The 11356-nt window shown below is 36.7% G+C and overlaps 1 protein-coding gene across 2 annotated transcripts in view; it reads left to right on the top strand.

Annotated features, from left to right (window-relative positions):
* The first annotated feature begins 973 nt into the window (after positions 1 to 973).
* Positions 974 to 11356, top strand: part of LOC124711930 (protein bric-a-brac 1-like) — a 195578-nt gene continuing 185195 nt past the window's right edge. For both annotated transcript variants that reach the window (XM_047242188.1, XM_047242189.1), the window contains exon 1: positions 974 to 1099. The gene's annotated coding sequence lies outside the window, so the exon portion shown is untranslated. The remainder of the gene's footprint in view (positions 1100 to 11356) is intronic.

The following is an 11356-nucleotide window of genomic DNA, read 5'->3' as shown; positions in this document are numbered from 1 at the left end:
ACCAGGCTAGGCGAAGCAATGCTGAACATGCGAAATTCTTCGCAATCGTGCCGTGATTGCTGATTCTGGATTTGCGTGAATTACTGAAATTTGTTGAGAGAAATACACGAACATTTTCTCAAACAAGAAAACCGCATATCTCTTTTCCATATGCCACCTACTTGTCCATCCAGAGCTCTGACTGTTTTACGTCTTCTATAGGGTGTTAAATTAAAATTTCGTTTTTCCTTAAAGTTCACACGAACTTAATTTGTTAAAATTATGCGAAAGAGCAAAAGGGATTTTTTGTACGTAGCGGAGTTTTAACGCACCTTTATTTTTTAAGTCTAAGAAGCACAAAAAATACGTCCAAGTCTGTTTATCCATGATTATTGTAATACTTCTCCCGTGTCATGTCGACTACCGCGTGAAATGGTGTTTGTCGCAATTCTAACTTTGTCTTACCATGACGCAATTACCGTGTACAATTTATGTATTTGAAATTATATTCAACGTATATAATTGTTTAGAGGACTGCACAGCCAAAAAAAATTGTCTTGAAAATGGTGGAAGAGTACGATTTGTACCATGAACAATATAAAATGTAACATTCTAACTGCTGGATCTCCTTCTGCTGTAGGACAATGGTCAATGCGCAGAGTTACTGATCGTGTAGTAAGGTGGGGGAAGAGACAACTGTAAATAATTGTCTGGCGCGGTCTGAAATCGAAAGTGGCTTGGCGTCATTCGGAGATTTTTAGTGTTGATGTGATAGACCATGACGATATGCAACTGTTAGGAAGTTGCGTGTAGTCTTTACCATCTTAGTTCGTGTATTATAACAAGAGATGGCGCGCAAAGACAGTCATCTATCGACTTGAGGCTTACGGCGACTTCTGCTGAAGACTGAAAAACTCCAGGGATAACATAAGAAGCAATATCCTATAAGTTCACAAATGTCATCCCTAGATATCACCACCGTACCGTTTTATGGGTCACTTGTTTATCGTTGTAGATCTATGTAATACCAAAAAGGAGAAACTGCAGTTTTTAGCGTTATTAGTGTGTGGTATTTGAAGTTGCGGTTAGTACGTGAAATTCTTTGGTAGAATCTTCGCAAGTAAGTATATCTGACATAAGTAAAGACGCATTCAACTTTTTGATGTCCTGAGTAGTAGTTTTCTTTGAGTGGAAATATATGCTTGGACTATTGTTAATGGAAATGACAAGTAGTATAGAATTCCTTAGCTCCCGGCATAACCCATAATTTGTTATAATACATGAAATGACTCTATCATTGATGAAATACAAGACTTATGTTGAGAACGACATGCTAGTGGCACAAAATCAGACGCGAGCTCTTGACCGGTGCTGCAGTGTCTATATTTTCTTTATTTTGTTCTTATTTTATAAGTGAAGAATAAAATGTTTGAAATATTTCGTAGCAGTGTTTGGCCCTGTCAGTAAAATTTCAGAATTTCTAACATTTCTATTGCAGTGCATAGTAAAACATATGATCGTCATATTTTTGAAATTTCTGAAACTGTTTACGGATTCGTAGTATTAACTATTGTATGGACGTCGGTACCCTGGAGCTGGAGAAAGGTGTTAGAGCAGCAGCATTAAGAGGCAGCATTTTGTTGAGTGAATTAGACAAGGGTATATCTTAAAATGAGTGAAAATTAGAAATTCCTAATTTTAACAGCCATGATCGTAACATAATAGGCGCCACCAATTTCGTAACGGTGGTAAAAGATGAAAGTTGCTGCTCTCTTGATGTATGAAGCAATTATCTGTAAATAAATAAATAAATACTTTCGTTGCCGGAACAGCTGTACTAAGAGTGAGAGATTGGGTTGTACTGCGGTGTTTTTGTAATGCGAGCAAATTCGGTGCACATGTTGAGTCACTAACGCTTCATTCGCTGTTGCACATAGCTGAGAGAGCAGTTAGTAATAAATAAATATGTTTGAATTGTAATTTCAGAATAAATATTTTTCTGTGATTGAGAAAATCTGTTAGGTATTTATAAGAATCTAGGGTTCGGGAAAAACTTGTCAGTGAAAATGTTCATGACTGAAGCATGTGGTCAGACGAATCCTATCATCAATTACGAAAAAAAAGATCAAAGAAATGACCACTGTCGTAGCGTCCTTCATTGGAAACATCACAAATAGTATAAATTCAGAATATTAGATTATTTTAGGATATGCTCTTTTCAGTTAGTGTAAGCTCCGCATATTTTACTTAATTTTCTTTCTTTCCGCTTATTACAATGTTGCTTGCTGTGCTTTCTCCATAACATAAATCTTATAAATTCATTTCGTAGATCCATATGCTACCCTGTTGGTATCCCATGCTTCTGCACTTTTGCAGCTGTTACCATGTGTAAAGTTGGTTCAGTACTAAAACTTCAAAATCTTCCCAAGCGCCCTTTATGCAAACATTACCAATTGCTTTATGCAGTAGTATTAGATATAAAAAAAAATTAAGTTGATGCCATGCTACAATTGTGTGTGTGTGAGGGGGCTGCTCTTTTAGGGTATTGAAAACTGTTATATTTAAATTATTGATTTATGTTAACTGGAGGAATTGTTCTTAGGCTTACAGAGAACAGAGTTGACACTCAAGCCAAGTGAGCCCTACTGGATTTCTGATTTCAGCAGAACCACATCTTGAAGCAGCTACCAATGTAGTACAGTCATAATACACTGTCATCATAACCGTCTCAACCGTTTTTATTACAAGTGGTATAGGAGAGAGATTACACGTCTTACGTAGGCCTAATTTGTCATCCACTACTACTACTACTACTACTACTACTACCACCACCACCACCACTGCTACCACCACCACTTCTACTCATAGTAGTTCTATTGAACACTTGTTTGACATAAGAGAATGATATGCCCATTCAATTGGTAAAATGTTCATCTGCATGCTGAAGCTTCTAATTAAAAAAAGAGGTTAACATGTTAAATAATGAAAAGTTATCAGTTATTAACTAACTGTGTGTGTGTGTGTGTGTGTGTGTGTGTGTGTGTGTGTGTGTGTGTGTGTGTGTGTGTTCCATTCCATGTATTATTTTTTTGTTCCTTGCAAGACAGAAAAAAACAATCAGTCCAGTTGTTTGCACAGTCCGCAAGAGGGTCATGAGGAATATTTGATAGTTGTCAGATTTAGGGGCTGCATTTACAGTAGGATCCAACACATATGGATCTGAGATATGTTGGAGTATAGAAATTGTCAGATTACTGGATTTTCATTGGAAAAACGCTGTGTTTTTATATTGAAACATTTGACTCACAAAACAAAAAGATTCATCTTCATCAATAGGCTTCTTATGTGATATGAAGTCATCAGTCACCCCCTCGCCCCAACTGAGGAGATTTTTATAGCTTTCTCTCGCAGCCTCCTTAAAAGTAAAACATCAGCTGCTTCTATGTCATTTTCCTCCTCCACATGACGCGTGTTACGTGCAATCACAGCATTGTTATGTCATATGGTCTGTAATGTCAAAAGTTTCCCATTGTTATTCATTGTCATATGTAGTTAACATGTCTTGGATAATCTTATCACTCATCAGCTGACAATTTTCATCTTTGTTTCCGAATAACCAGTCATTTACATGTTAACAGACGTGTGTTGTAGCATCATTTGAACAGATATTGTCAGTTTTTTCTTGGAGCTGAATGATTTTCTCATTGTTAATAGGTTCTCAATAAGTTTACGTTCCTTAAAACATTTTTTGCGCGTGTTTGATAAAGGAATAAAGGAAGATAATGGCCATAGTTTATCCCTCACACATAGCCTACCACAATTTACTCGAAATACTTCCCCAAGCCCAAGCAAGGTTGTAAACATCATCTTTAACATTTATTTCTCTTAATGATTCAATAACATTTTCCACTTTACTAATTACTCTATACTGCAAGCTTTTTTTAAACCTTAACAGTTTGGATAATATTCTGATCCATAGTGGATGTTCAGGGCAGTTATCCAGTACCAACAACGCTTTGAGACACATTTTGCTTCTTGAGCTCTTTGATCGAGGGTATGAACTCCACGTGAAACCACTCACTGAACAATTCCCATGCCATCCAAACCCTGTTTTGGTGTTTATATTTGAATGCTAGATGTTTTAAGTTTTTGAACGCCCTGGGAGTTTTTGATTTTCCTATGACAAGCAGCTCAAGTTTGTGCGTTCCACTAGCATTAGAGCATGGCTGTATCTTTATTTTTGTGCCTGGATGTTTTGTTGGACAAATGTTTCCAGAACAATTTGCTTTTGCCCGCATTATAAATCTGACTAGGACAAAGACTTAACTCTTTTCATATTGTGGTTAGCAAGCATATACCAAATCTTGTTTAAACTCACCAAGCCATCTGGTACTTGTATGGAAATAGTCTTTTTTCATAATTTCTTTATAGAAAAATCTCCCTTTTCTTTGATAAAATCTCCTGAATTTTGAGTGTTTTTACTACGTTCATGAAGAAACCATGTGTACAAAGCTTCAATTATCAACTGGTACTCACCAGTTTTTATCACTTCCCTGCCACTGCGTTTGCTGTTCAAATTGTGCACAAACCCCTCAATTTTATTGAGATTCTTTTTAATGTCATAAAGGGTAGCACACCCAACGCCATAGAACGAAGCTGAATTGTTAATTTTTTCTCCTGTGTTTAATTTTTTAATAATTTTGGGTCAACCAAAGTCAATGTCTTGTGTTTACTTTTTTCACTACCTACTTGAGACACATTGTATGAAAGATATGAAACATTCACTAACACCGTCGAAGCAAGTTAAAAGAGGGCACTAATTTGATTGCACAGTGTATGCAATAATCAAAAATTGGAGGCCGACTACGTATTGTTTACTAAACTGTTCAATTGAAGGGGTCCCACCCATCCACATCACATGATCTCGGCATGTTGTGTCGGATTATTGGACGTGTTGGGCTGGCGAAGTGTCAAATTATAGAAACTCTACTGTATTGAATTTTATTGTTTTTTTGGTAAAGCCAACTACTGTGTTAGCAAAGAAACTTGGTTGTGGTGACAGATTGACCTACAGCTTTTCCCGAGGTGTAGGTTAGGTTGGAATGTGATAGTTTAGTTGTGAGTTGGTGAAGCTAACAAATCTGTAACTAATAAGAGCCTGAGTTTGGTGACACTGATCTGTAAGCTGTTTGAAAAAATTGCCACCGATACCACATTATAGTTGCAATTTTGTATAAGCCGTTTGTCGCATTTTTCCTACATCACTGGTCAAAGCCAACATCTCATATCGTATGTTCTTCTTTATCCCTGCAATTTTTCCTACATCATTGGTCAAAGCTGACGACTCGTATTGAATATTCCTCTTTCTCCCCACAGGAATGTGTCACTTTTATTAAGTGGTGGTGATGCAGCCAACCATATAAAATGCTGTATCCTGTTTAAGTGGCAGTTCCGTAAATTGTTGCGATGTTTCCAGAAGTCAGAAAGTAATTATCCAACATCTGCAATCTCCTGAAGTGTTTGTTTGATGAAAATAATGTGATCTCTCTCAAATCACAAAGTGGTGTCAACTTGTAGCAGCAGCACCACTTTATTCTTCAGCAAACTTGTCAGTAGGCTTGGTCTTTTCATTTCTTGTGTTTTTTATTTGATCCTTTTAGCTGTGGATCTGGAGCTTTCTCCTAGTGGATTTGAGATAATAAGGCATTAAATTATAAAACAATTGTGGATGTTACTTGCAATGTTGATAATGATAGATGTTGAAAGAACGACCAGTGTTCTACGATACAGTAAAGTTTGTAGAGGGATTTGTGAGGTTGGGAGAGAGAATTTAAATCGAAAAGAAGGATCTCTGATAGAATGTTTATAAGTTAAACCATTTTGTTAGTGTCATAATTGAAACTGAGGAGAAGAGTACTTGCAGAAGATGACATGGGGTTGCAGAGAGGTTAGATTATGAAGAGACAATAACTTACATCCAGAGACAATAACTTACATCCAGGTAAATAGGAATAATAAAAAAGTCTTTAGAGGAAGGCCTGAAAGCTCAAGACATTCACAATATCTTACTTTTGTAGCAGCAATTTACTTGCCCATCTGTACATATCTATTTGTATTTTACAGTTACTGGACACAAAATATCATAGCATGTTTCACTTTATTACACAGATATGTGGTTTGAGCTTGTTTTGCTGTCCAGATGTTATCTGCACACAAATTACTAATGTCATCTTGAAAAACATTTGCTATCCAATGCAGCTAAAGCTCTCAATCTATGGTGATGACTGGAGGGGGGGGGGGGCAGTAGTAGTAGTAAACAAGATAGATGAGTACTAAAAACATTCTTTAAAATTTTGGTTATGTGATAAACCATCTTAAAGACTGCCAATTCAACTAAATACCAATGGATCACAATTAAAAACAACTTAAATTTGCACTATAACACAGAAAACATCATGAGGAAGGCAAACTGAAGATTTTTATTGGCAGAACACTTGGAACGTGCAACGAGCCTAACAGGGTCCACACTACGCCTCTGTTCTCTTCTGCAGTATTATTGTGTGGTACAGGAGTCTCACCAGATAGGAGTGCCAAAGGACATCAAAGTTCAAAGAATGACCGTCAGTTTTCTGTTATTGTTAGATAAGGGAGAGTGTCACAGATTTAATAAGTGATTTGGAGTGGCAATAATTAAAAAAAGGCATTTTTTCAGTACGGCAAGATCTTTCCACGAAACTGGCATCACTAACATTCTCCTCTGAATGTCAAAATATTTTGTTGACTCCCAGCCACATAGAGAGAAATTACCCCACTTTGATAGTGAAATCGGAGCTCATATGGAAAGATTTGAGTGTTGGTTTTTTTCCCCCCTTGAGCTTGTTGAGAGTGGAATGGTAGAGAAATAGTCTGAAAGCAGTTCTGTGCACGATCTGCCAAATATTTAAGTGTGAATTGCAGAGTAACCATTGGTTTCATCCCCTGCCTATTTAAGAGAGGAGCTGCCTAATATTTTCTGAGTTTTCAGTGTATGTAATGTGTTGTGCCCGTAGCAGTCCTGGGTGTGATCACTGTAAACCTTGTACAGTCTGCAGATAACTGTCTAAGTGCTGAGCCTTTTTAAGACGATACAGTAGTGTGCCAGACTAGCAGTTGCACCATACTCACATCTTTTGGCATATAAGCTTAAATCCTAGTTCCTCAGACAATTGTAATGAATCAGAAATGACCTGGCTTCTATTATTTATCCAAAAAATTGAGTAAATGATGTTGGAAGCCATTGTGATATTTTGTTTTCACCATCCTTTTGTTATTAATATCTTTGACTCTCTGTACCTGCTTGTTGTGGCTTTTATTAAATGTTTTGGACAACAATTAACTTAAATTGGTGACAAAGGATGAAGATGAATGTTTAAAAATAAATATCCCTTTTTTTCATCAGTTGGGCAAAATTTCATAGAGCTGATTGCATTCCTTATCAAATACAAAAGGCTGTATTTTAAAAACATTAAACAGGGTGGTCAGAAACAGCCTTAAAAGCTCGTAATAGTGTTGCAGGTTGGTTTGTAATGAGAAATAATTATTAAGAAAAAATTCGATATGCTGCACCATTTGAGTTCATTGGCTTTCAAATTAGCCAGTCAGGCCGTTGCATGAGCAAATTAAAGTGACCTGCCAGATATGGTGTTGCCAAATGTGTTCTTTGTTTGGTTTTCTGAAACTGAGCAAGAGAGCAAAACAAAAAATTGGACATGGGATGGTAGTAAGACTGAGCAGTCTTGTCTGCTGTCATCTACACAGTGAGAAAAACTGACATTAATAGTGTTTGGTAGGCTGCTTGAATTTGCACACACAATGGCCTGATTGGCTGGCTTCAGTTCTAATTAACTTGGAAACGGCACAGTGTATCAGATTTTTTTTTTCTTAACAATTATTTCTCAGCACAACCTACCCTGCAACTCCGTGCAAGCATTCCAGACTTTCTGACCAACCTGTATAGATCAGTACTTGTAGGACAGCCAGAGTCTGTGGCTGAGTAGGTCAAGTGATGTTCCCAAGCCTTTTCTTATCTTTCCTTGTATGTTGTCCCTACAGTTTTGTGCAATAGTGACTGTTTCTCCTACGTGCATGCGTGCTCGTTTTGGAGTCTGTGCCAGCTGCCGTAAGTTTGATTCAACAGAACATTTCAACTTGGTCCCAAAACTTTTGTAATATTCACATTTTCACCATTGTTGTTTTCGAGAAAGTAGAGACTTAACTCAAGGGCAAGGGTGGGAGGGGGGGGGGGGGGGGAAGGTGGAGAAGTGACCTTGACACCTAACTGAACTTTGTGAGAGTTCCTTCGACACGTGTAGTTGTCTTGGGTTTATGGGTAACCAGTATTACATTCTGTTGTTGAAATGTGAGAGGTGAATGTGGCCTCTGTTGGTCAAGAATAAATTATTTAGGGTCTGTAAGTTTTCCAGTAGCATATTTTAGTTACTCAATAACATTGGACCTGAACATCATCTGTGTTTACGCACAAATTCTGGTGGCAAATTTCCAAGAGCATTAATTCTTCTATAGAATTTGTGCAAAGTAGGGGATCTGCCAAATTGCATCACGGTTTTCTACACAAGTTGTTCAACCCCTGAGATTAAACAAAGTAGTATGAGCAGGCACCATAAAGGCCTGCAATAAGCAAATTATAACTTTTTTGTGGAAAATTAGTTCGAAATGTGCTTCTTTTATGAAAGCTGTCATTCATGTGAATTTTGTGGAGCAAGGCCCTGTAATTAATTTTGAATATTATCCTACTTTGCTTTAGGATACTGTGTAAATGTCTATAAGAGGAAACGTCTTGCCGGAATAGAGGTATATGTAAAACTGATAGGTTAACATGTAACCACAAGATATGGATTGTTGGTTGCAAGGTGGTTTTATGTGCAGTTACAGAGTTCATATTAGACGTGAACCACATTTAAGACATAACAATGTAATCCTCTTCTATGCTACAAGATAATTTTAATGAAAAATTTTTCGTAAATCCTCCAGGCAGGCGCTCACTTTTCCTGTGCAGGAGTAGTTGCATGACATTGAGTGTGCGACATACATTTTTCTGTTCCAAACAATTCCCATATAAACTCATGTTACTAAGGATATTAATTAGTTTTTTTTTTAAAAGGGCAGATATTCTACCACTCTAACTGATATTAACAATATCAGAATAAGTTTTTTGTATAATTAATACAAAAAGTATTTTATCACTACAGTTGATAACAATAACTAATAGTACCACTTGTCTAATCAAGAAAACTGTCTAAACTGTTACTCCTTTCAAAGCAAAAGGAGGTCTCAATATTTAATATGGCTGTTAATGGCGCTTATTATTATAAACATAGATATAAATCTAAGCATCTAAATTATACAGTTTAAAAAGACAGTTCTGATTCCGCTATAAGTGTTGAAAATAAATATATTGATGTTCACTGCCTACTAAACGATATTATATTAAGTTACAGGCAGACCATGTTCACCACTCAGTAATTTGAGAGAGGTCAATATCAGATCACTAGTCATTTGAGTCTACAGTTGCAACTTCACACTTTTCACATGTGTAACCTAATAATTATATGCTTCCTGCACACAAAACTCTTATGTGAATCACACTTTATTTTTGTGTTAATATTATTGCCTCAAGGCTCCCCAACTTGCTCAATTGTTGTCCAGTACATTTGGAGGCACAGCTAAATATCTTTAGGAAGTCTTGGAATTTTAGATTTTCCTATTAGATGTGGTTTCCTTAGATTATAAGCCAAGTTCTTTAGAAAATCCTTCTTGAAACCCTTTGATTTTCTCCATTTTGGTGAAAAAGGATTGGGGTATTGATGCCCACAATGCCCATTAGCACGAAAAAAATTGCTAAAGGCCATCTCTCTCGTTATATGAGCCACACCTGGTCAATTGCATTCATGGCATTGTAATGTAACATAAATCTGGCTTTCGGGAATCGTCTATAGCTGACAGTGTCGGAATTGCCTTGCTCTTGGTCGGCATGTACGTAACCACTGTCATATTCTTCTTATATATGAAAAGGGACAAATCTGCTGCTAGGTTTTTTAAAGACCAAGAATGCCAAGTGAATTTCTCGCTTATTCTTTCTGAGTGTACCAACAAATGGAAGATTTTTCTTTAATAGTGACAAAGCCAGGGGACAGCTTATCTATCAGCTGTCCATTGTTATATTCCTGTTGGGTTCCTCTGTGTGACTCCCTTTCTAAATCTGATTTGAGACTACATCAAGCTGCTTTCCACAGTATACCTAAAGATAGCTTATGAAAAATGTTTTCGCATTGGAGAGCAAAAATACGTTAATGCCTTGTTAGGCAGTTTTGTTGGGAATATATTGTACAAATCCATAGCAGCCCCTAAAAGCATGAGGTTTCTCATCAATGGTTAAAACTCAGAGTTTGTCGCGTACCCTTGGAATTTGTCACAACTCCGCCTAAATGGAATGTACTACAGCCAACTTATCAGATGTCCTTCTCTTTTATCTGGTTTTATAATTTATTGTATCTCGTGACAGTTCTTGCAGTTTTGATTCCTGATCCATTTGCATTCCATGGCTCCAGTACAGTTGTGTGGTTAGCTTTCTTTATTTTCAAAAGATAAAATAAACCAAGGGACACCAGTAGCTCATTTCTTATCTTTTCTTTACTATCTCTTTCTCTCTGATAGTCAGAAAATTCTGGTTTGAGCAGAATGTATTTGTTTGTATATTTTACAATGTGATCAATCATTTCCGTGCTAAGTATTGTACTGAGTCCAGAATTCTCAGGTGTTACAAGCCTGACATAGCATTTGGTCCTGCAAAAGTTTTTACCACATTTTTATTTCTCGCTTTGCTTGTGTCTGAGCTAACAGTTTTCCTTTATTTAGTAGCTTTGTCTCTTCCTACAAAGCAATCACCTGTAAACCTGTTTGGCAGTTAGCATCTTCATTTTTATTCAACTCATATTCTCATTAATTTCCACTGTCATAGTCACTATGAGCAATAATTACCTCATCTTCATCTTTCAGTATCATCATTTGAAATCCTGCCTACATCTTTTATAAACTCTGAATCTCCATTCATGAGACACTTAAGTTTCCTCATCACTGTAATGCTTTCTTGTGGAACAGCAGCAGTTCTAGTGAATATGAATCAGAGGAATAATGGAATAGTGGCTATATTCCTGCAGTCCTTTTTGCAATATTATGAAAGTAACATAGAGATTCTTGTAGCCGTATTACACAACCTGCTACAAACTCGGTGAACTGTTGATAATGGCATCTTTTTCATCTTAAAGTCTCTCTAGAATATCACCTCACTATGTTCGATCTCAAAGGTAACTACCACTTA

Source organism: Schistocerca piceifrons, chromosome 8 (genome assembly GCF_021461385.2).
Source record: "Schistocerca piceifrons isolate TAMUIC-IGC-003096 chromosome 8, iqSchPice1.1, whole genome shotgun sequence".
NCBI classification, from domain to species: domain Eukaryota; kingdom Metazoa; phylum Arthropoda; class Insecta; order Orthoptera; family Acrididae; genus Schistocerca; species Schistocerca piceifrons.
The sequence above is the reverse complement of the archived record's forward strand: the minus strand, read 5'-3'. Positions and strand labels throughout refer to the sequence as shown.